Source organism: Plutella xylostella, chromosome 8, assembly GCF_932276165.1.
Source record: "Plutella xylostella chromosome 8, ilPluXylo3.1, whole genome shotgun sequence".
Taxonomy (NCBI): Eukaryota; Metazoa; Arthropoda; class Insecta; order Lepidoptera; family Plutellidae; genus Plutella; species Plutella xylostella.
The window spans coordinates 5178360-5203993 of record NC_063988.1 but is presented as its reverse complement, the minus strand read 5'-3'; the positions used below and the strand labels follow the sequence as shown (position 1 = coordinate 5203993).

At 37.4% G+C, this 25634-nt stretch overlaps 1 long non-coding RNA gene across 1 annotated transcript; it reads left to right on the top strand.

The window, feature by feature from the left end:
* Nucleotides 1–10729: 10729 nt before the first annotated feature.
* On the top strand, nucleotides 10730–11719 carry LOC125488863. The gene is made up of 2 exons (XR_007266548.1): nucleotides 10730–11050; nucleotides 11429–11719. It is a non-coding gene; the product is annotated as an uncharacterized LOC125488863 (long non-coding RNA).
* The last annotated feature ends 13915 nt before the right edge of the window (nucleotides 11720–25634 follow it).

Here is a 25634-nt window from a genome sequence, read left to right as displayed (position 1 = left end):
TGCAGCAATGCACCTCTGCCTACCCCGCAAGGGAGTACATTAGTACAAGGCGTGAGTGCGTGTTTTTTTTTTTTTCAAATACTAAATTTAATATTTGAATAAAATGGGCTGTTTGGTGTTGATATTTTGCACTTTTTCATTGTTCGTGAGTGTATCAGAAATGTGTTACGATTACGACGATGCGTTGAAAGGAAGATAAATATAAACAAAATTTATGAAAGAGATTTCGGGACGAAAAATGGAATCGGAGCTAAAACGATTTGTCATTTTAATGTTTTCATGCAAAACGTCTACGTCGTCGGCACTGCGAGCGGACTATTTATAACCAGCCCCTCTTTATTCTTTATATGTGTTTGTGCATTGCACATGCACGTATAGAGACAAATTTTTAATAGGTACTAGTTAGGTAGGTGAATATACTAACATAAAAGTACTCAATGACTGTTTTTATAAAGTCGGTGGGGTAATTGTGAAAGTGATGAGACTTAATACTTGGGTATAGATAGATCCATCTAACCAGGTACAGCTGAAAAAAGTATGGAATAAGTACTTACTTAAACTTAACAAAAACCATTGAAAGTTTCTGTGTTATAAATTTATCATTATACATATAAACTTTTACGCACAAAAGCTCAATATGTAAAGTACGGTTATTTTCAATATAAATTTTACTTTACATTCGTTGAAAAATAAAAGCTTGAAAATTACCCGAAATATATTGGAGATATGCGAAATATTATTCGGCTAGTAAAAATGCCGTATCTTATCCTAGTTATATGCCGGGTGCCCTCGTATAATGGAGCTCATAGATAAAGGAGCATTATTCGATGGGCTACTGAGTTGATATTCCCACATAATAAAATTGGTGCTAGCCCTCCCGCCAGCGCGTCGTCGTAAAATCGACCATTTACTTTTATAGCATCGATCCCTCGGTAATAATTGTGTCGCCATAATTTTTTCGTATTCCGATACAGTTTTGGTCTCGGAGCTCCGTAGGACTTGCGTGATAATATTCACGATTCACTCTTAGTTTTCAGACGTTGAGTACAGTAAGGGGCTCATAAACCTGACCCCCCTCAGAAGCATTGTTAGTATGAGAGGAGGGTCAGGTTTCTTTGCACCTGACCGTACCTATAAGTAATTAGGAGACAAAGATAAGTTTTATGTGTCTGGATACTTTTTAACCGACTTCAAAAAAAGGAGGAGGTTCTCAATTCGTCGGGATCTTTTTTACTACGTTCCACACCTAAGGTACATTTACATTATAATAGGTCGGCTTCGGTTCTTTGCGAAAATCCTACTCAAATATATACAAGAAATTGTGTTATATTATTTACAATAAACATACATACATACTAAAACACAATATAAATAAAGTTTAAAAAAATATATAAATTGCTATGTTGACATGATTACGTGACTAACTTCTAAGAAATGTTATTTATAGCTACAATGATTGTTGTGCCAACCCTCAACCATTTGGGGATTTCATTCCAAAAGCTTCCCAATCAGTGTTATTTCTGACAGAACGTAAAGAATACGTTATATTTTGGAAAATGTCTCATGCTTATGTTTTATTTGCCAAGAGAGAGCAGTGTGGTATCCACGGAAAATCCATCCAAATAGCTTGGCGATGTTAAAATCAACAGATGGAATGGTGCTTATTTTGATCACGTGTCGCCAAGCTATTTCGCATGATGTCTATGGATACGAAGCCTAAAATGTTTCATGTATGTAGGTGAAGTGTTGTGAATTAATATTTGCGAGTCAAAGGGTAGAGTGGACGTGGGTCGCGTCATGATGCCCACAAAGTAGGCCGACGAATATACAGGATGATAGTATGCCACAGAATAGAGAATATACAATGATGTCGATTCTGAAGGCAGAAATTCTAATTTTAACGCTGTCAAACTAAAAAACTTGCTAGCATAAAATGACATTTACGGAAAAAATCATAGAGTCGAATTTTAAACAGAGAAATTTAGGTTTTGACAGCACCAGATTTAGAATTTCTGCCTTCAGAATCAACATCAATATAACGTTATCACTTGGTTAAATGACTTTATTTTTTAAATGTTTTCATACACTACACTTTACATTAAAATATTTTTGGTAGTGCTGAGGGTGTCGAATAGTTTATGCTATAGATATGAGTTTCGATTAATCCATCACTCTTATCAATAAGTGTGGTTATTATCCTCACTATTTACCTTTAATTCATTCGTGTCACTATAAATCCGGATATTCAATTAACGACATTGTAGTTTATTTTTTAACATAAGCTTGTCTTCCCCTGGTTTTGTATAACAGAAGGCCATATTGATGGTTCACGTAACAAAATTGACACCCTGTTTATCGTAGGTCACGTCCCCAGTGACGGCCTCGGTGTTGCCAGCTCGAGACACTGAGACTCCCCAGTTTTACAGTCCCTATCTCTCCGGCGGGCGCTGCACAGTCGGCGATTAACCAGTTTTTTACGATTCTCGTGTTGTCGGTTTGCAGGTTTTTAATGAGTTCCCGTAACTTCTTAAGCGTTAATTAAGGTTATTAATCTACAGGCAGAGCCAGGTTGTTTTCACTAATTGCCGCAGAGTTTATTTCAGTCGAGAACGCCAAGCTTCCTCTTTCATAATTAAATTTACACTTACGATAAAAAGTGTCTTTAGACTGGATTGAGCTGGAATTTCTGGAGTTAATTCGTCTAGGAAGTTAATTGCGTTTTTGAACTCGAATTTCTTTTCAATTCAGCGCACGTCGGCGCGATGTAAGATGCCTTTTAATTTGAAAACAAATGAAGACTTGAGACACTCTTTAATTTATGAAGAGGAGATGTGTTATGAAAATATGTTTTTTTTAAATCAGATTTGAGTTCACAGGCTTCCTTTGAAACAAAATATTAAAGAAAATAAATGTAACAATGTTTAAATTGACCTATTTAGTTAGTTTTTTTGTTTTTTCTATCCGTTACCAAGTCGACGGGAAGCGGAAGGTGAATAGGAAATACAATTAATATTCCCGCTCTCCGGCAGTCGGGTCTTTGATTTAATTACAAAAAAATAAATAAATTTACCTGTTTGGCTTGGGTTTTTTCAAGATTTTATTTTTTTAAACAATTTGTTTCATCAAGTCTTATAGAAAAATGATTTAGGTATAATATAATAATGTTTTATATTTTTTTTACCAAATTAGAGGTCTTTGTATACCTAATAGGTCAATGTAGATACTACTCTATTCTCTTGCTTAGGCAGCGTTCCCACTACGCCGGACCGGCAGATCTGCCGCGCCGGTAAATCTGCCGGAAGAGCTAGTGGCTGTACAATTTATATGAAGCTATTCACATTATCCCGGGTCCGGCATTTTTGCCGAGCCCGGCATTTCTACCGAACGTTTTGTCACTACGAATTGCCGGTAGAACGACCGGGCCCGGAGTAATGTGAACGAGTTTGTGCCGGTATCTGTCCCCCGCTCGCCCAGCTCGTGCTCCCCTCGCCCCTGGATGTAAAATAAAAAGAATGGAAAATCTTTCCCGTAAAATAGGGTGTACCCAATGTTTTTTTTTATTTTGCCTTCTATTAAGATACCACCACAACACAACAATTTCGTCGTCCATTATGCGCGTAGGTCCAAATTCAACTGAGGACTGAGGAAAGTAAGGTATAATATATTATTAAACCATGCTTATTTAACCCACGACGCATGTCTCCGTCAGTATGTAACGTACCCTGGTTTGAACCCAGAGTCTGACAGAAAGCGTAGTCGACACTTCGTAGGTGTATGTTGTTCGGACTTGCATATTATACAGGGTGTGGCAAAAAGCATAATAATTTGCCGAAAGGGGTGACTCAGAGGGTTATTCAGATCAAAATGGCCCCTACGAAGGTTGAAAATTCGGAAAAATATCATATTGCTTCTCCATTGAAACTTTGATTGTTGCACCATGTAAATCACATAATTTTTTTCACGAATTTCTAAAAGTTTTAGATTAATATATTTTCAGGATGACTATAACTGACTCACCACCTTTCGGGTACAATACAACTTTTGCAACACCCTGTATTATAATAAAAAGTGTTACCTACCTACTATTGTGTATATAATTACAACTACATATAAGCAGTTGATACATAATAAGGTTATGTACATACAGTACTAGTAGTATTACAAACACGTAGCATGTTATTATTTGTATAATCTAGGCCAACATTACCTATTAGAGCTACCGAATCTAGGCTGATTAGGCTAATTTCGTAGCTATTGAAAAGGACAACCGAAGGTTTGGCCGAGTCTACTAGCCCGTTCGACGTTCAACTGAAATGAAGCCTTCAGGTCAATCCGTGGCTGAAGCCGGTGGTCCAAGTTTCAGAGGGTACGTCCGAACACTTTATTCACAGTTTCATTGCGAGTGAACTGAACTGAGAAAAAAACAACAAACACTACATCTTGTACTAATGTAGGCAGAAGACAGAGGTGCATTGCTGCACCCACTTTTCGCCAGTGTTATTCGCCAGCCGGGATTCGAACCCGGGACCTTCGGCTCAGTAGTCAGGGTCACTAACCACTACGCCATTCGGTCGTCGAGAACTGATATTTCATGAATATTGACATAGGTACATAATTTTTGCATAATACTACGAGCCAATGAAAAAGTTCCAGTGGCAATAGCACCAAAATTACTCCTAAACGGAAAAGGCTAGTTTAATGACGCCGCCGTCTCCAATATTGAAGTAGCTACATTTAACAGTGCATCAGAATACTACCATACCAACCAAAAACTACCAAATAATATAATTACCTCCATTATAATATTATATTTAATTATTTTTGGAGAATTTGGTATCGCCATTTTGTAACTGAAACTTTTTCATTGCTCGCCAGTGTAATTTGAATTGGGCCAGCTCTGTATCCTGCCAGTGCTGGGCGGGTTCGACGTGATCGCATTGCAGATTAAAGGACGAAATGTTTCCATCCTGCCTATAGGAATTACGGTTCCAACTGGTCTAACTTGCTTAAGTATTTTCGTGAAAATTGAATCACCGGTTTTAAACAGAAGCGTCGAGCGAAAGCGACAAATCTGGTTTACCCTGAATGGATGGCAGGGCAGCTGAAAACAGAAAGGGTTCGAAGTACGGTACGGTTTCATATAAAATTGGACTGTTTGTATGTTTTTTTGAGAATTTTTATATCTTGCCATCTTATTTTAACTATACAGGGGGTTTTAAAGAAGTAAGAACGTTCTTTATATTAAACTTTTTCGTTCTCGTGACTTCCGTTTAGCTTACTGTACCACTTTTGCAAAACCCTGTATATTCGAAGAAAGTAATATAGGTATTTTGAAACTATTATCAACCAGATAAATACTAAATATGTACGTTTTTGTCCATAATAAGCTTATTTCTTATATTATTGCCATATGGCTACAGACCCCTATGCCCTATAACAAACACAAACTATTGGTAAAGTTAATTGACTACGAAGGATTGCTACGCTTGCTACGCGATTTCTCGTAGCTGCGCCGTAGCGCTGCGTAGCGCTGCGTAGCGGACATTCTGACCAAAATGAACAATCCTTGAAAATTACAAGTAACAAGCATAAATTAATGAATCATAACTAGGTGAATATTGTCTAGAGACATTTAGTTTCCCTGAAACAATAACAAAAAGTATTTTTAATTGATAGATAGATCCGTTACTACATAGGTACTTGAAAACCGAAGCTCAAACTCATAGTGTCGAAAGGTATGGACTTATCCCAACATACCTTTACAGTTTCTTTTCAGATTATTTCTATCGTAAATCTCAGTAAGAAAAGTTTCCAAATAACTTATAAATATTTCATTACTCTGTAACGAATTAGGTAGCGATACGTATAAAAAGGGTTTCAGTATTTATTTAGGGCATTTTATATAACGTGAGCATCAGAATAACAAATTCGAAAGTTAATGTTTAAGTAGGTACTTCAAATTGAATAATAAGTTAGGTAGGTTGCCAGTGTGGCCATTGCGGCAGAATCTGATACAACAATGATTAATGTGGACCTTTCTAACGCCAATTAATCGCATTGATTTTTAAAATATTTATGTTTTTTACATGTTAACGAAAAATAACGGTTGTTTTTGAACAAAGCTCCACGTATCACAGTGAAGTTAAGCCATTGTGAGGACTACTCGTTAAAATTTTAATCCGTTCCGATGTAAATCTGATTGAAAATATGTGCGCGCACGGAATATGGGTCGTTAACTTGATTTAACAATGCTTTTTGAAACAAAAGGAGATGAATGATGACTGACCTCTTCTATGAAAACAAAATGTATTTTATTTATACGCGATTCCTGATCGAATCCATTGAACTATACCAAACATTATCCGGCACTAAGTTTTGAGCTTTAATTTGTTTAAGCTGTATACATATTTAAATTCTGAAAATCGCTTTGTTTCAATTGGACGTAGTTACGCAGAAAGGACTCAACCCACACAAACCTAGTTCTGAGATATAGACGTTTTAAGTTCTAATCGGTATTCTTCAGCAATGAAAAGCATCTTATATGTGGAAATTATCTTAAATTATGCATATTTATTGTTATTTTATTATTGCAAATCATCATGTAGCTATAACGAATATTTATTGAGTTATTAATGAAAATATGCACTTGGATCCTTTCTCCTAAATTGCTTTTTCTATGAAAGCAGGGAAATTCAACGTTTCGCAGAAAGGATCCAACCAAATATTTATTTTTATAAAATATTTTTTTAAATAACAATATGGTTTTTAAAGTAAAATATTTATATTGTAGACACAAGACATTACTTTTTTACACAAAATAAAAATTATATATCAAAAGTAAACCTATTATTAAATAATTTATATTGAAATGTAATCGGAAACAACATTTCACATCTATATGAAAATCTAACCGGAACTGTATTCCCAAACGCAAAACTCTGGATCAACTTAACCGATTTTGATATTTTTTTTACAAAATAGAAGCCTACCTTTTTCGTCAGTATCTACGACCCGTTCGTATCCCATAATTTTCAGGATAAAGCATTTTGACGGAAAGCAAACCTGATAGAAAAAAGTTGGGGATGAATAAAATTCTAACCGGAAATGTGTTCCCAAGCGCAAAACTCTGGATCAACTTAACCGATTTTGATATTTTTTTTACAAAATAGAAGCCTACGTTTTTAGTGAGTATCTACGACCCGTTTGTATCCCATCATTTTCAGGATAAGGCATTTTGACGGAAAGCAAACCTCATAGAAAAAAGTTGGGCATGAATAAAATTCTAACCGGAAATGTGTTCCCAAGAGCAAAACTCTGGATCAACTTAACCGATTTTGATATATTTTTTTACGAAATAGAAGCCCACTTTTTTAGTAAGTGTCCCATCCCATATTATCCCATAATTTTCAGGATAAAGCAATATGAACATAAGCAAACCTCAAAGGATAAAGTAGGACATAAATAAAATTCTCTTTTACTCTAACTTCACTTCATCATCCTCGGTATATTGCAACCATCCTCCTTTTTATGCCTCCGTAGGATATCCGTCGTTCCCTGTGCTTACCATACGATCGCTGAAAAGTGGGATTTCAGCGATCGTATGGTCCGTATCACTTCGACTTTACTTTGCGGTTGGATATTAAAATTTATGTCAAGATGCAGAATAATTATAAATCTCATAATCATTAACCATCATCACGACCCGTCACATCTCCACTGCCGGGGCATGGGTCTCCTTCCAATGAAGGAAGGGATTAGGCCTAGTCCACTACTCTGTCCCAGTGTGGGTTAGTGGACCCCAACACAAGCAAGCTTGTGCTGACAGAGTTGACGGGTAATTGGGCAACCCGACTGTCAGATGTTTTCAAGCCACCTGAAGGTCTCTGAGTAGGCTTAACGACTGTTATCGATTTTATTATAATCATAATGATTACGATTATGCTTCTTAACATATATCAAGATCTGGATATACAAGATGCTCCTGGTTTATTGAATCTGCATCCAACTCCTCAGATGCAGACTGGTTTAGATCTTTGAAAACTTCGGCAATGTGGTCATACCATCTTACAAGTCGGTCTTCCATAGTAACAAGGAGATATCCTGGGGTTTGTTGCAAAGTTTATTTGATTCTTTCTATAGATCCTTCATGGCAGCCGCTGTTTGTTTTCTCCAAGATATAGAATCAGACTAACAGCGTTGGTCCTTTTTTAAATTACGTTTGATATTTTGTTCACAAAGAAAATACTCGTACGCAACTCGTGCTTCTTTAGAATGGTAGTCTAGTTCGATGTTAAGTCTTCCTTGGAGAGTTGATCATATGCCATGTTCCTTTAGACATCCATTCTTTCTTTAAGTGTTCCTTGTGCCTTATTATTTCTTCGCAACTTTTTAAAACATGTCTTTAATGCCAGTGCAGTTATCTTTGATTGAGGCGCGTCGCCCACACTTAGTAGGTTGATGGTATTTGTTGTGGATCTGGATACTAAGTTATCTTCTGACTTCTGGGTCCTGCAGCTTATTTACAGCGACATCTTTGGCAGATCTTGTGGCCTGCTTCTGAGCTCCCGCTATCGTCAAGCAGATTTTTCCAACCACTAAGTGGTGATCACTCTTGACTTTAGCAACCCTTCTTAAGTATTTCTAACATCTAGAAGTGAATGTCTTCATTTTCGAATAATCAAAATGTGGTCGATTTGGTTCCCGGTCCGACAGTCGTGTGAGAACCAAGTCACCTTGTGACATTCCTTGGAGTTACCACCACCGAAAATTAGCCATTAACAATCCTTAGGCATCGTCGCTCGCTAATCAAATCGGGCGTAACTTGTATGAATCTGATAGATGTTTGAGAGTCGAGCGACGCTGCTTATGGATTGTTAATTGCTAATGTGACTTGCCCACACGGTGCCGATACATGGACGATGACCAACGCAACTGTGCACCGAATCAGAGTTCCACAAAGAGCTATAGAGCGAGCCATTTTAAGTATTTCGCTTAGACGTATTCCCAGCGTGGTGATCCGTCAAAAGAGGAAAGTGTTCAACATCGGTATGCGGTCGCTGAACTGAAATGGGAGTGGCAGGATACTTGGCTCGTGGGGGGACGGAAGGTGGAAAAATGCGGTGACAGAATAGTGGCCAAGAGACGGAACAAAAACAGTTTGAATCCTTTCTGCCAAATAAAATTTGAACTGTTTTATTAAAAACTTATATTATATGAAACAACTCAGACAGTTTGAGTCCTTTCTGCTAAATACAAATTGACTTCTTTCAATCAATAAGTATTTCGCTAAAACGACTCAAGACGGTTTGAGTCCTTTCTGCTAAATACAAATTGTCTTTTTTCAATGAATAAGTATTCCTCTAAAACGACTCAGACGGGTTGAGTCCTTTCTGCTAAATACAAATTGTCTTTTTTTAATGAATACGTATTTCTCTAAAACGACTCAGAGCGCTTGAGTCTTTTATGTAAAACTAAATTTTTCATGGTTTCATAGGAAATGCGTTTCTGTAAAAGGACTCAAACAGTTTGAGTCCTTTATGTGAAACTAAAAAATGTGTGTTTCATACAATGTGGGTTGGTCCCCCACATCAAAAAAGTATGTTGTAGTTGGTTTTTTACTGTGTTTGTTTTCTTGACAGGTAGACCCTACATTAAATAGCATGTTCTAGTATATAACTCAATTTTGACAAAGTTGTGGATTGAGGCCTTTCTGCGTAACTACGTCCAATTGTGTGTTGAATAACAATCATTTCAGACTTTGATCTGCATTTATCGAATGTGATTATAAAACTCTGATATATGTACCAAATAATTAATCAATAACAAGGCATTTTTTTTCGTTAGAGTTCAATTTGCATCCTAGATAAAACTGCCTAACAGCGGTAGTTTATGTGTCCCTGCCACCGTGTTCCCGTCACGGCCAATAGCTCGCTCGATGGTCGTTACACCGTCTGGACTGCTGAAAGACCGTAATATCGTCCGCTCACCCGACAAATTGTGCATCGAATGACGCCAGATCACAACGTGCACTTCCTATGCAGACGGCGGCATTGCCGCACAGACGACCTGGGAGCGACCAGTGAACGTCAGGAGTTAGGTAATGATAGCGTCAATGACGCGCATAGCTTCTTGTGGACCGTTGAATGGTTTGATTGCACGCGAAGGGGTTTGCTGTGATCATTCTGTGGCAAATGGCTGCAAGCTTTAACCTTTCCCATCCCGAAGTCGCGATATCGCACGACATACAGTAGGTTTTTATTGTGTCTGACTATTCACGGGATTCTACGGGTTAATTATAGTTCACTTACATAATTATAGTTATCATTGGAAAGTAAAAATGGTTGTTTGGCTCTATTACCTATATCCTATTTTAACAACAAATCTCAAAATTAAATATTTACGTATGCAATATTTTGCTCCAACCTATTTAGGTTCAGTTCCGAACGTGATCCTTCATCATAACTAATATTATAAATGCGAAAGTAAATTTGTCTGTCTGTCTGTTACTCTTTCACGCCAAAACTACCCAACGGTTTTTAATGAAATTGGCTATACATTGTAACGTTGTAGACGTACATGTCTTTAATAAAACATATTTTTAAACTAAATCTTGCTTATTTTCTTAATTTTAACAATTAACTTCATAATAAATAAATAAAAAACATTAATTAAACCTAAAAGTACAATCACACTGATTTATTCATAGACAGTTTATGGTAGAAAATTAGTTTCATAAACCTGCCCACATTTTAATATTGGTAGAAATTTATTGTTCATAACCTGGTATTATTTTTAACATTCCGTGACATCGTGACACTTTCAACGGCTGTCGCCGCTCGCTAGTCATTCATTAGCTTTGCCATCACTGGACTCGAACGTACGCTTGCGCATCTGAATAATAATTGCTTTCGCACATATCATTGCGACCTAAAAGTAAATTTTTAAATAGATAGTGCACCTTAAGTGTCCTAACCGTTCCGGGTCCGCTATACAAGGCGCTGCTGGCTCTGTGTACCTGTGTTTTACATAAATCCTCAAACCCCTATATTGGGTAAGTAGTGAACAAGATGTTATTTATTTTAATTTGTGTGCTAACATTTCTTCTTAGCTTTTGAATTGCTGTTTATTGGCGGTTACGGTGTTCAACCGACCGTTGGAATATTCCAGTGGTCGCATTTTGAATACCGTATCCTACCTTCACCTTTTTAATATTTTCATTTTTAGACTTGTAACTTAAATATTTCTTCTGCATTCATTATCTTTTGTTAAATTTAAAGCCTACTTAATTCTTCGCATTTGTAAACTCCGTTCTGATTGTTTGCACCACGGCACCGCTTGCTACATAAGTACTTACCTACAATGCGTTGCCGTCGGTGGTAACACGGAACGTTATGGAATCATTCCTAACGTATTTCGTTGGCCATTCCAGGGTTTCAGTACTGGATTTAAGAAGATTTCAGTACGGGACTTAGAAGACCTAGGCTTCTCGCTTGGCTACCTACTGCTGCCTACCCTCTGCTTCGCTTCCGCTTCGGACCTGCAGCTTAGCACGGCGACCTACAACCCTGCCCGTGGCTGACGACCTGTTCCACCGGCATCTGACCATCCAGGGGAGTGCTTGAACTACGCAGTGAAATCAGATACTAGGCCGACACACCACGACCCGTTCTACCGACTTAGGTGGCCTGCGGCCATCAATAAACTATTTTCGTTGGACCTACCTACCTCTTTCATTTACCTCCCAGTAGGGACGATAGGTAAACAGGTAGGGAACGTCACAACATATGGTCTAGACTCTGAAAAAGAACATAGGCTACTTTTTATCCCACGAATTCCCACGGGAAAACTGTTTAAGGCGAAGCTTGCGGGAACAGCTAGTTCACTAATAAAATCCGACCATGTATAAATAAATGAGCTACGGAACGCTATTTACCATGTCGAGTTTTGAATCAGGTCGTATCTCCGGTGTTGTCTTCACGGAATCAAAGGCGGCCCGGGGCCAACAAGCGCACTCCTGTTTACTCTAATTGAGAAGGAATAATGTTCGTATAATTATTACAAACAATCATTTACGGAATAGGGTGGAGTCCTTTTTTGAATGTGAAAATCAAGATAATTTATGGCGTAATTAAATGTATTCAGGTTTACGTCGTTTTTCCTCATGGATTTTCTAGGTAAGTACATATTTTGTGAAATATAAGCTGATTTGCTAAGGTGATCTTGTAATAGCTGAATGATTAACATAAAATATGAAAACAAACATGCTTGCTGAAAATACTCCTTTCAAACATTAGGGTCAAGTGTTGTACCTATGGACGGCTTTACCTGTGGACACTATCAATTTGGAATAAACTAAACGTTATTAAAGTATTTTTCAAACGCATCTATAAAGTTTTATTTATTATTGGCAACACTGACTAACACCATTTTCATTTTCTAAACGAAAGTGTTTTGTGTCGACCATGAAAGATTTTGAGTCAAAAAAGTTTTTTTTTAACCTTTGTTTTGTGATAAAAATACCCACACCTAGCAGATGATTGTTATGTATTTACGAACTCAGTCTATTCTTACTGAAATTACTGGTTTGAGCGAGTCTTTAACCGGTTTAATTTCACATACAACAAATGTTTTTGTTTTTTATGTCGTAATTTATACCTGTGGACAGAGACATGTGTGTACCTATGGACATTAAGGAGGTCCACATTTGTATGGTAAAAATTCAATCTTGACCTAGAGGTCGGGCCACCCCCTCATTTTGTTATAGATCTCTATCATATTGTAGTGTTTACATCTGTGTATGACCATTCTGTCGTCTCGAGAATCGCAGACGCATGTCGCGGGGCGCGGGAGGCAGTCGCCTACCGGCCGCGGTGGAGTAAAGACGTGTGCGATTGTTGCGAGCCGATATCTCGGTTACGTGTCTGTTTATATCAGTTTAATAGTGAACACTACATGTGGCGACGAGGAGCAAAACTGTGAGTTACTCTAGTTTTCTTTCAAGGAGGATGAAGACTAGAAGACTGTTAGTAAGTTAGCGTGCAATACTTACAAAGTTACAAATGAAAGGTAAGCGTTGCAATTTACTAATAACTAATTATCTCTAACGAGGTACTTATATAAGTTTACATCTTCGATGGTTTACAAATAATTAATACTGTTTAACCACTTAGTATTTGTATTATCCTATTAAGTATATTGAGTACCTACTTACCTACTTAAATTAGCCAAAGATTCTCGTCCATTATTAAAGAAAGTATCAATTCAACGTTCCATTTTGTCATTTTCAACAGCAGAGCCCTACGATCGTAGGTAGCTGGGTATTAGAGATTTTCAAAGTACAAACTTAGTAGTAAAAGCTAAGGTAAGTACCTAAGTACTCTTTATTGGAGGCCATCTGCGACGAAATTAGATATTGTAATACATTTAGCAATAAATAGGTACCTACTTAGATTTTGACACAGAAAATAGTTTTACCTGTGTCACATAACCTCAAATCTCATAACTCATAACAGTACCTGTGTAGTTATCTATCTAAATTTGCTTTTTGTTGTAAAATTAAAACATTGTTACCTTAACGAAAGTTGGGTAAATAAACTATAGGTTCCCATTCGGAAAGATCATACCTACCTACCCATTCTAGGGAGAAAACCGGGGGCAAGGAACTTTAGTGCCAGGACGCGAGTCCGTTTCAAGTATGATGCATAATAGAAAATACCTAACTTATTGGGAGGTCAGGTTAATATTATTTTATTATTGTATTAGTAAGTACACAAGCAGTTAAAAGAATATACCTACTTATTTCCAACAGACAAGTTGAGTTAATTAAGTTGGGTATACCTAGTTAGTTAATTTTGAAATAGGTACCTAACTATGCCAATAATAACTGATTTAAACATAGGTATTTAGGTTCTTATACAAATTTATAGTATATAAGTAAGGTAAGTAACTTACTTATTATAAGTACATACCTACTTATGACAATACGTATATGTCAAAGTGCCCTTTTAATGATTGGAAGTGGCTGTACTAAAATATCAATAAGTAGGTAAGTATTATTATTTCCCTTAAAGAGATCAGTGTACAAGCATAGACTAATTAGTCTATAGCACAAGCGTTAAGTATACGACACGCCTGTTCAGGGATTGTAAAAATAAATAAATAGATTTCTGTTGTTGAATGTACCACCTAGTTATTGTACAAAGTTTAGGATTACTGACTCTGTAGTTTACCAGTTTTAGAGAGGTCACGGGTGTGACGTGTTTGTAAGTAATCTTATAAAGCATTATCAAAGATACCTGGTCACGCCAGGGTCAAGCCGATCCAGTTTCAAACACTTACGGTAGTCCTAATGACTTATGTAGCATGCGTTAGGTAACTAGGTACCTAACGGTGATCATCATCATACACGATAGGCAGGAGGCTAAGTACCTACCTAGTTAGGTACAATTAGGTTCAGGTTCACACTCTATTAGACAATACTATTGAAGGTTACGTTTTCATGGTGAGGCTTCCTTATGTGTTGCTTTCCAATAATAAGGACATAAAGTACGGAGACATACCTAGATACGTAGACGTACATAACAAGTAACTTATCGACGGTGGAAAGGCAGAATGTTTTATCCGCCACTTTTGGCGAATATGAGTTATATACACCGTTGGAATCGCCTGATTTTTCTCTTTCGAATGGTGCGGGTCTCGTTTCGATCTGAGCACTTTTTTGGCGCTTAAGACATCAGTGATTTTGGAAATCTTAATACTTTTTTCTTGTATTAAGAGCCACTTTTTTAGTCATTTGTATGTTCAAACATACATGATCAATAATAAAGTTATATAAAACATTTTACCCTTACTAAAACAGTAAAACACTGTGACTTAATTCATTTTAGATGAATGTGAATTTGTATCATTAGTTACTTAAGCGACCTACCTGATTGCGAAATAAAACATAATGGATATAAAACTAAATGACTTCTTGTCAAAAATAACAAAAAAGCACTTAATATATTTTACGTAATTGTAATTTAAGCCTCACTGGCACTTAAACCATTTTATCGGTCAGTCTTACTCGCGGCGTTTGGCGTTAATACAACTTTACCTAAATCTGGTTAATGGTACAATTGGCATTTAAGCGGTGTTTTGCGATTTGTAGATAATTGATATAAGTGATATAAAACAATTCAAAAGAGTCGCAATGAAGTGGTTTATGGTGTTTAAGCTGTTATATTATTATTATATTCAGAAGGATATTGCGTGAAAACGCCAATATATAAATAGGACCGGTTGGAAAGGTGTCGCTTCAGTACCCCGCCGGGACGTTCATTGTGAGAGGACGTGCGTCTATGCGACAGTTGGCGCCGCGTGCGCAGCGCAATTACGTAGGTACAAACTCAGATTCGTTCGCCAGTATAAAACTATAAATATTTTTTATTATATCACCAGATAACTACATTAAATTATAATATCTAGGTATTATATTACGGTTCTAAATAATAGTGTTGCTATAATTAATATTTATTGAGTTATTAATAAAAATATGCACTTGGATCCTTTCCTCTAAATTGCTGTATATATGCAAGTAGGGAATTTTAACGTTTCTCTAAAAGGATCAAACCAAATATTTATTTTTTATAAAATATTTTTTCTATGACAATATGGTTCTTAATGTAAAATATTTTTAATGTATTAACATGACATTACTTTTATACAAAATAAAAATTATATATAAAAAATAAAATTATTCTTAAATAATTTACCTACATCGAAATCTAGTCAGAAACAACATTTCTTATCTATATAAAAATCTAACCGAAAATGTGTTCCCAAGCGCAAAACTCTGGATGAACTTAACCGATTTTGATAATTGTTAGGTAATTATACTAAATAGAAGGCCACGTTTTAAGTGAGTGACCAAGAGTACCACGACCTGTTTGTATCCCATACTTTTCAGAATAAAGTATTTTAACGAACTTTGCCACTGTTCAGCGATCGTATGGTCCGTATCAATTCGTCTTATTTGGGGGTTGGATATTTAAATTTCTGTCAAGATGCAGGATAGTCATAAATCTCATCATTAATCATCATCACGACCCATTACATCCCCACTGCTGGGGCACGGGTCTCCTTCCAATGAAGGAATGGTTTAGGCCTAGTCTACCACGCTGGCCTAGCGCGGGTTGGTGGGCTCGAACACAAGCAATCTTGTGCTGAGAGAGTTGTCGGGTAAGTGGGCAACCCAACTGTCAGACGTTTTCAAGCCGCCCGAAGGCCTCTGACTAGCCTTAGCGACCTGCCGATATTAATCATAATGATTACGATTATGCATCAAGATACAAGATGATCTTGGTATATTTGCATCTGCATCCAACTCCTCAAGTGGTGGTTAGGATCATTAAAAACTTCGGCAATGTGGCCATACCATCTTGAAAGTCAATCTTCCATAGTAACAAGGAGATATCCTGGGTTTTGTTGCAATATTCTTCAAGATGCTTTGTATAGATCCTTCATGTTTTCTATGGCAGCCGATGGTTGGGGTCTCATTTCTGGACATAGAGTCACCCCTAGCAGTGTTTGTCTTAAATTTCGTTTGATATTAAGTTCACAAAGAAAATACTCGTACGCAAGTGCTTCTTTAGAATGGTCGTCTAGTTCGACGTTAAGTTTTCCTTGATGGTTGATCATATCCCATGTTACTTTAGACATACCATTCATTCTTTAAGTGTTCCTTGTGCCTTATTATTTCTTCGCAAATTTTTAGCAACACGTCTTTGATGCCAGACCTTTGATCTTTGAATGAGACCTCGTCCAGACTTAGTAGATGGTATTTGTTGTCGATCTGGATACTAAGTTATCTTCTAACTTGTGGGTCCTGCAGCTTATTTACACGACACGACACCTTTGGCAGATCTTGTGGTCTGCTCCTAAACTCCCACTATCTTCAAGCAGATTTTTCCATCGACTAAGTGGTGATCACTATTGACATCACCAACCCTCTTATTCCTAACATCTAGAAGTGTCTCCATTTTCGACTAATCGTCGGTCGATTTGGTTCTCGGTCAGGCTGTCGGGTGAGACCTAACTCACATTGTGATAGTTCTTTGGGGTTACCACCACTAAACATTACCAATCCTAAAGCATCGTCGCTTGCTTATCAAATCTAGCGTATCTTGTATGAATCTGACAGATAGTTTAAAGCGAGCGACGCTGCTTATGAATTGATAATTGCTAATGTGTCTTGCCTACACTAACATAGGTGCCGATACATGGACGCTGACCAAGGAAACTGTGCACCGAATCAGAGTTGCACAGAGAGCTATGGAGCGATCCATGTTGAGCATTTTGCTTACAGACCGTATTCCCAGCGTGGTAATTCGCCAAAAGACAAAAGTCTTCGACGTCGGTATGCAGGTCACTGAACTAAAATGGGAGTCGGCAGGACACTTGGCTCGAAGGCAGGACGGAAGGTGGACAAAGGCGGTGACAGAATGGTGGCATAGAGACAGACGAAAAAATGTCGGTTGAATTATGATTATTAATTGATGAATAAGTAAACCTGATCACTTGGATCTCAATCTTAAAGTGATTTCGCGGTGAACAATATGTTAATAAAGTTTATAATAAAATAATGCTTCGAGAAAAGGATGGCACTGCCGTGCCCCCAGATATTATAAAATTTTAGTTTTCAATCTAGCTGACCCTTCTTACCTTATATACCTTCCCTGGACTTCCACAAATATTTCTAGACCAAAATCGGTTTAACCGTTCTCGAGTTCTGAGGTCCAAATTATATAAGTTCATTTATTCTTTAAGTCATTCATCTTAGATATAAATTGCCTTAGTTTGGCGGTTAATTCATTCTTATGGAATGTTTAAAGTAACATAAATTATTATAAAACATTATGCTGGTGTGATGGTTAAATCTCCTTGGTCTTTAAATTGTTTTTACTTGTATTTTATTAAAATGTTAATGTCGTTTAAGCCAATTTTACCTGACTGAGATTTCAGATGCCTATGTCTTATGTCCCTTATTACAGTAAATAGAATATGTACATTCATTTTATATACAGAATTACATAGAAAACTATTTAAATTTAACGTATTTTAATTTTCAAAGCCATAGCTAGAATAATTACAGAGATATGATTTTTTTTCGAAAATTTCAAACTTTAAATCGCTCTGGTGAACATTTTATGTCATGGCGCTTCAAACATTCTGCCTTTCCACCGTCGTTATAAGTTTCGATACTGGAGTACGATCTTAATGGAAGATGATAACTAAAATAACTAAAATAGATAAGTAGGTACTTCTGTATAATCTGAATACCTTAGTACTTAACTGTGAATATTATTATAGTAACGGTGGCTCTTCCAGGTAGGTCACTAATGGTAATGGTGGATTAGTTTCGATAGACAAGGCAATGTGTTTGTGTTGTTAGAACAAAGGGTATTTTAAATTAAATGAAGTCGATATACACAATATATCGTACTTTTATACTGATTTAAGTAAAGTTTTGTAAGTATATTTACAAAAGTAAAATGTATATTGGTATAATATATAGAAATCCGAGTGGTGTGATGGATGGGAGCTTGACTCCCAGTCCTGGAAACGAGTGTTCTAGTCCTGCATGTGTCTGTGAATTCTTTTCAATTAAGGAAGTTGAGTACTATGTTGCCAGATGCTCTTGCGGTGCGGAAAACCCTGTGCATTCGAATTTCTGGAGGTGTGCAGTGAGCGCTTTTGCTCGTGCCGGGGCGATGCGGCTCCCGGAACACAGCCTGTCGCGCGAGTGCAAGTGTGCAGAGAGGGGAGTGCTTTAGCCGGCGCGACCGCCTATTGTTGGTTCTACCTATCTTCAAAATGTAAATTGATGCCGTATTACAGGTATGTTGGATTGTGTGTTTTATTGATAAAGTTCAGTAATTAATTACAATATAAGATTGTCTTGTAAGTTTACCTCCTTACATGGTTCATACTAGTTGGTTAAGCGGACATAGATATCTATGTACCTAAGTTCATTTCCTACATACCTATTGCAATGGCGGGTAGGTGGCCTAGGTGGTTGGTCTCACGCGCTGTCTCGAGGATTGTGTTACCATGAATTAGTAATATTATTTATGCAACTATGTAAGTACGTCATGATTAAAATTGCTTATTTAAGTAGCTTGTTCAACTATGGTTCATGGATTCGAGCAGAGGAGCTGTTATAAACTTGATCCGGGTACACTGCTTATTCTGCCAGTGGTGCTGGATAATGCACCAAGGTACCGTATATACTGTAGCAATCCATGTGGGCACTGAAAGCTGAAGGAAAAAGGGGTGAGTATACGTACCTAAGATAATGCCAAAACGGTGGATATGTAAAGTTTATTATTAAGTTATTGTGCTTAAGCATTGGTACAAGTGGGTAGATTAGGTGCTTATCGAACATAAGCAAATATCAACCTGTCAGGGTGATTGTTCAAGTATATTAGGAAAAATCTCAATGAAACAATACCAATTAACCATGGCAAGAAAAAAGGTATCCAAAGGAAAGGAGCGGATGATGTCCTTCAAGTGGGTGAGAAAATTTATAGCAGATCACAGCAGGAATAATCGAGGGACAGAGTTGGTTTACAAATATATGTATCTTTGTAGCGATTTAGGATTTTAGTATCGTAGACATAACAGATGAAATAAAATTTCGGTATAACATAAAGCCTCAGTTCCACCATACTCTGTTTGATAAATAAATAAATATGTGGGGATATCTCACACACGGCCATCCGACCCCAGAATGGGCGGAGCCTGTGATATGGGTATATCTACCCAAATTAATAGATATAAAATAACGATCGTAACAAGGGATTAGTTGTTGACTTTTGACACATCTGTCAAGAATTTGATATGGAGATGACATATAATTGATGACATTACATACAATGTAACAGGTGTGGTAATGATCTAACAGACTATGATGAAACTGGGCATAAATGGTAGAAATTAGAAATGTTACTGTAAGAGCCCGTTCACACCGGATCCGTCAGTGACGATTTGTCGAAAATCATGATACGTCATGACGGATATACGTTCATATTGCATACGGAATCGTGTTATTTGAGTTATTTCACGATTCGTCAAAATATCCGATTATATGTTCACATTCGTTTCGAGTATAGTAATAATTAACAAATTCGAAAAAAAAATAAAAAATAATCACGATTCGTGGTTTTTGAACGAGGGTTGTAAAAGACTATACTCACGTGATTTTAAGATGACTGTGTTTGTTATTTTACACGATTCCTGATGTCTGTGAACACGGGCTAAGAGTTTTGTAAGATTTATTTTGTTGTACATAGAAGATATTTAATTTGAGTTTTATTATTTGTTAATGTCAATTAAAATTTGTTTAAAGAAACATTAGATACCGTAAGTCTAAGTTCCACGAAATATTCACATTGGGCGAACCTGTATCGCCTAGTGTGGAATTTGCAACCACATCACAAAATGTAAACAAAAGAGAATGGCCAAGTCTGACCCGCTTTGCCGCTGCTAGCGGGACCTGTTTTTATTCAGTGCTAAGGGTGTTCTGAATAAGGGAAGATGTTTGATAGAATCTAGACCGCTTGTAAAAGGGATACTTTGCTTGAGGGAGGGAGGCGTCTTGTACAGTACGGGGACTTGATCTTTCGACACCTGTGTCTTCGTTCTCCCGTGCCTCATAGTGGTGAAGTTTGCGCCGGGATGTGCTGTGGTCATGGACTGCACATTGGTGTGTGTTTCATCGATGGCTGCTCTGGCAAGTCGTGGCGCCGTGGAGAAGTGGTCATTCTCCTTTGTTGGTTAATAATCACTTTTATTTTTACACTTGATTGTAAGAGTGGCATTAAATTGCACTCAGCCTCGACTGGCAATTGGCCTTGCATGGCAACATTAGATTATGACTGTAAGAGTGGCATTAAAATGCGCTCAGCCTTAAATGGCAGCATTAAATTGCGATTGTAAGAATGGCATTAAATTGCACTCAGCCTCGACTGGCAATTGGCCTTGCATGGCAAAATTAAATTGCGATTGTAAGAGTGGCATTAAATTGCGCTCAGCCTTAAATGGCGATGGGCCTTAAATGGCGGCATTAAATTGCGTAGCCTGGCGAAGTTTCGCTGGCGATGAGCATTAAATTGCGATGAGCATTAAATTGCGATGAGCATTAAATTGCGATGAGCATTAAATTGCGATGGGCATTAAATTGCGATGAGCATTAAATTGCGATGGGCATTAAATTGCGATGGGCATTAAATTGCGATGGGCATTAAATTGCGATGGGCATTAAATTGCGATGAGCATTAAATTGCGATGAGCATTAAATTGCGATGAGCATTAAATTGCGATGAGCATTAAATTGCGATGAGCATTAAATTGCGATGAGCATTAAATTGCGATGAACATTAAATTGCGATGAGCATTAAATTGCGATGGGCATTAAATTGCGATGAGCATTAAATTGCGATGGGCATTAAATTGCGATGAGCATTAAATTGTGATGGGCATTAAATTGCGATGGGCATTAAATTGCGGTGAGCATTAAATTGCATTGCATGGTGTGAAGTGTGTGTGTGAAAGGTTAACTCTAGATAAACAGTGAGACTATTGCGACACCACTGAGAATGTTGGTTGAGTGGTTTGAAGTTGGTGGTAGAATAGCTGAGTTAGCGTTGTTGATCTAACTGGAGTTATACCTACAGCTGAGAGCTTCAGGCCAGGCAGAGCTTAAGTAGCTATGTACAGAGGTGTTCACCTGGTTATATGATTTTCGACAATTTTGATAAACAAGGCAAGGAATATATTAACAATGTTCTGAGAGAGAAGCTAATGCAGAGAGTACGAAACATAGAAGTTAGGGAAGTAAGAGGAAAAGAAGTTATGTGCAAAAGGAAAGGATGAAAGGGTTAGGTAAGGTTAGGCACAAAGAATAATATAATGCTAACATTTCAAAATGATAGTTGAAGGACAGTCGAAGAAGCAATCTGTTTGAATGTCATTATTCTCTATAGAATGAGGATTACGCAAGGGTTAACTGAGCTTTTTGTTTTTATATGGATTGGCAAAATCTGGTAGTGATTGAGCAAATCAAATCAAAATTTAAATGACAAGGGAGGGATGTAGTGTTTACATCTGTGTATGACCATTCTGTTGTCTCGAGAATCGCAGACGCATGTCGCGGGGCGCGGGAGGCAGTCGCCTACCGGCCGCGGTGGAGTAAAGACGTGTGCGATTGTTGCGAGCCGATATCTCGGTTACGTGTCTGTTTATATCAGTTTAATAGTGAACACTACACATATCATGTGTGCAAATTTTCAAAAAGATACCTTTACTAGAAGGGGATGCTCATCGCATATAAAATATTTTGTGTGTCCTAAGGTATAAAGATGTACACAGGTACAGTTCCCCAAAATTGATAATGCGCATAGAAATCTTCGCCATTGTTCGGAAACGGTCGTATTTCCCGAGCGCCAGAAAACGATATGTATTTAGAGTGGTTAAGTGCATTTTCTTCATGCATTTTTTTAGATCTATGTGTTTGGTGTTAAAAGAGATATTGATTTATCAGTAACGAAATTTGAGTCGATAATTCATAATATTGTCATAATATTAAAATTTACTTTGAAAATGTTACAGTAGGTACTTTTCAAATGTCTTACTCATGATGGTGTTAATATGGATGAAATAAGGTTTGAATAACACAAGGTTTATGTTAGAAGAAGAAATATGGATTTCAAACACAGGTTTACATTAAAATCTCAATTCAAAAGTATTTACAGCGCTGATCATTCACAATAATATTACAATTACAAACTTGGTCTTTTGGGTGTGGCTTTATTGGCAAAGTGAAGTCTATCAATGTGACGTATATTTTATTCTTAAATGTGCCTCATAATATGTCGTCGTCAAAAATAATTAAAGTTGAAATTCAATTCATCTACTCTCTTTCATACTGTTAAGGTTATCGTAACTAAACTGTGTGATTTTAAGAATAATAATCCAAATAAAAATATTTTCACATTTTTATGCTACAAATACTTTTACTCCAAATTCTGGAAACTGTCCGCAGGTGTAACACTTGACCCTAAAAATACGTTTAAATAATTAGTAATTGCTGCACTCTTTTCTAGTAAACTTTCCCGACTTCCTTATTTTATTTCTGTGCAGACCAATTAGCGAAAGCACACGGCTTATTATCTTAAGATTAAGTGTAATGAAGGCGCTCCGGCGGAACTCTGTCAAAGTACTCAAAGTACCTCGTGCACAATAAGTGTAATGTGAACAGTGACCAATCTCCATTACTTAATCAAGAAAAAAATATCAATAGCTTATTTAGTATAGATATACAGGGTGATTGGAAAGTCGATGCATTCCTTTAAATGGGTTGTACATGAAGGCTCTTTCGACTTTAACTGCTTTCGCCTACAACACATTTAAAGGAATACATCGACTTACCAATCACCCTGTATTTCATAAAATATTATTTTCGCTATTTAAGTAGGTCTCTTCATGGAAGCTGCACAGTGTGACGAGTACAGAAAACTCAACAGGAATGTCACTCATAAAATTTACCTGTACCTTATTTTCTCGCTATTCTGTAACACATTGAATGCTATAGGCTTTTCGCGCAATTTTTTTTCCGCAAGTGCAGATTTCTCAGCTGGGATCTGCATAGAAGTGACAAAATTGGAGCGAAATTTTATTCGCGATGTGAACTGGTGAACTTCGAGCGCCGTATTAATTCGCGCGAATTATTTTCCCGCCGCGAAACATTCGCTGTGCGGACACGGCCTAAACTCCCAACGCAATAGCCGCCCTACTCTTCAGGAGCTTTAGGGTTACTCTATACTGACGAAAAAAGAACGAGCTGTAGTGCCATCGGCACGTTCAATACGAGATAGTGTCATGTAAATTTAGTTTTTCGTCACATGGAGAGACCCCTCTGACTTTATGTCGCCGACTCCGCTTAATTGGCATGTCAGTGTTCTGATTTGTTTCCATTTCGCTTTGATACCTCTCCGCCTCGCACTGAGTGGCTCGGGGATAGGATTCGGCAGTAGCTATAACAAGGATTTGGTTCGACTTCAAAGAAAACACTCAGCAGTGCCGTCGAGATTTATCACGTTTTTTCATAAAGCCTCGCTTCGTCTGTTTTGTTTTGAAGCGGGTTTGATGAACGTTGTTACATTTTATAGCCGTGGAAAAACAAAAAACAGACTAATCTATTTTAAAATATTGCAAATGTTTCCCAAGCTGAAAGTCAGTGTAGCGATCAGTGGGATTCAAAACCATCATGTGTGTATAAACTGGGCTGCAACAAACAGCTATTCAAATATTTTGCATCGCCTGCCGCATTGAAAAGCGTGGGGGGATCGGTAGGTAGGTGGGTACCTATACTATATTGTCTACGTACATAATACAAGTATACCTATATGCAATATATTCTATTCTATTCTATTCTCTGTGGGGGTGTAAGTACCCTGCACCTGGCTCTCTCGAATGGAACCGTTGTGCATATCCCCAAGGTCTAAACTGCCTTCCTAAGCTTGGACCATTTCACCGTTGGTGGGTTCACATATCTAGATGTTCTAGATCTAGATATGCAGGTTTCCTCACGATGTTTTCCTTCACCGTAAGAGCGATGGTATACATTGTACTTAAGTTAAAAGAACTCATTGGTACATGTCAGCGCCGGGATTTGACCCGCATCTCTGGCGTGAGAAGCGGGCGCTTACCCGACTGAGCTACCACCGCTCCATATATGCAATATATTATGACGATGATTATAAATAATTTTAATTATATTCTGTCATCAAGTATTACATATTTACGGTTTAAAAACAAGAGTGACATAATAATGTTACTTTTTATCCTCCAATTCCCACGGGAACACATCCGCTTTACATTTAGAGAAGGTCCATTTAAATGGATAAATTATTCACGTGGCTAACTACTAGGTTTGGAACTGCTGGAGTGGATGTTGACCTGGCGCGCCTGGTAATAAGTCCCTTTCAATTATGCGGTCACGTGTTTTGGCTAATGATATCGCCTGAAACGTAGCACTTTAAGTTCTATTCGTGTCGTAGCAAGGTGCTAAATGGAGTTGTCGTGTACCAGGTAATGTAATGGTAGCCTGTAGTGATTAGCGCTATATTTTCGCCCGCGGCGCGATATGGCGGTAATGTCTCAATGTAAGCGATTGCTATTAGATTTCCAACAGGCGTTCGGGGTAAATTAGGAGTCGCTTTATGAAGTGTTTTATTTGGTTGCGTGTTGGCACATTTTTAAGGTAATTTTGTTTGAGTGTAACAAAGAACAAACATAAACAGTATTATTTTTCTAGTGAACATATTTTTACTTTGTTCATAAATCTTTTATATCTATCGATTTTACTATACGACCAATCTTTCACCGGCGTCGTGTCATATTCATGCTTGAAAATATCTTATCTTATTAGAAGAATGTCATAACAATTTTATACCCACCCATTTGCAAGCGATGCGCTTTACCCGAAACTCCTAAATGAAATTGAAACCTTTGAGAATTAAACGGTAAGTAAGTAGATCCTTTTTTTACAATAGGACATTAGGTAGGTACCACCTCTGCTGCCCGGCCTAAGCACA